The sequence below is a fragment of the Morus notabilis genome, unplaced genomic scaffold (assembly GCF_000414095.1).
Source record: "Morus notabilis unplaced genomic scaffold, ASM41409v2 Scaffold604, whole genome shotgun sequence".
Taxonomy (NCBI): Eukaryota; Viridiplantae; Streptophyta; class Magnoliopsida; order Rosales; family Moraceae; genus Morus; species Morus notabilis.
Genome location: NW_010362300.1, coordinates 31,413 through 32,732, shown reverse-complemented (window position 1 = coordinate 32,732; position 1,320 = coordinate 31,413).

Sequence of the window (1,320 nt, the reverse complement as noted above, 5' to 3'; positions counted from 1 at the left end):
ATAACTACTATATAATATATTTTAATTATATTATAATATTAATTGGTAATTATGGAAAAAAATAAAAAAAGAATTTAGAATGGTCATTCTTCCCATATGAGGAATGAATGATGATTCACCCAAAATGGGTGAATGGTTATTTTTTTTGAATGATCATTCATTTTTTATAAATTCAATCAAACATCAAATTAGAATTTCATTTCATTATATTCTATTCCTTTCCACCCAACCAAACACACCCTTAGAGAATTTAGGAGGAATTTTAGGGGGATATCAGACTGTTGATTGTGCAGCAATCTACAATGGGCTCATTAATGAAATTTTCATTATTCCCAAAATAACCCCGCTGAATAAAAAAATTTCCCCCAGCCAAATTTTTTTCTGCCCGATCGGTGGTGCTTTCCTCTCTCAAACTTCTTGTGCTCTCTCTCAGCCAAAGAGCTCTCTCTCTGTTTCTCTTTCTTCTCTTTCTCTGTTCTCTCAGACTCATTCTCTCCGTTTCCGTTTGGTTGCTCCTGCGATTGTTGGCCAGGCGGAGTCTCTCCTCTCTCTGTTCTCTCAGTGTTGGTGGGTTTGTTCTCGTTAGGGTTTCTGTGATTTCGTCATTGGCTGAGTAGATTTTCCGGTTGGAGCTCATCCTAACGCAATAGCCATTGTAAGTACTCCATTGAGCTTTTTTTGAATGTTGATTTGGTTGTGTTCTCTGGGTTGATGGATTTTTTGTGAAAATTTTTTATTTCTCTGCTATGTAAACCCTTCGTTTTGACCAGATTCTGACTCTATTTTATGGTATTCACATACTTGGATTATAATATAGGTTATGGTTATTTAAGCATTTGAATCTTTCGTGCATATTGTTTCAGAAACGGCGAAGAAATTTTTTTTTTCCTCTGCTTTGTGAAGAAAAATCGATGGTTAACCCTTTACCTTGAATCCGCTTTCAACTTGTTTACTTGTTGATTTCCTTTGTACCTTGTTGACTTCCGCTGTAAAAATTCCTGCCTCAAACATGTTTCTTTTTTTTCAATTTTTTTTATGATGATTATGAGGATGATCAAACTCTCTCACAAAGTAAAGATGTGGTGATGTTTTATGTATGTGTAATTGTGATGACACTTTGCTTTGGAATTAGCTAGCTAGTTGTGTCACTAGTGGTGGTGAAGGGTATTTATTTTGGGAAGGGGAAACATGAAAAGAAAGATGAGAGAGAGTTTGTGGGATAATATGGAGAGATTAAGTGAGTCGTTTGAAATGATTGAGAGTAGTCGAAAGCTAGTTAAGGGTTCAAGCTAGCTACAAAGTATGTAAAACAAAATTAAA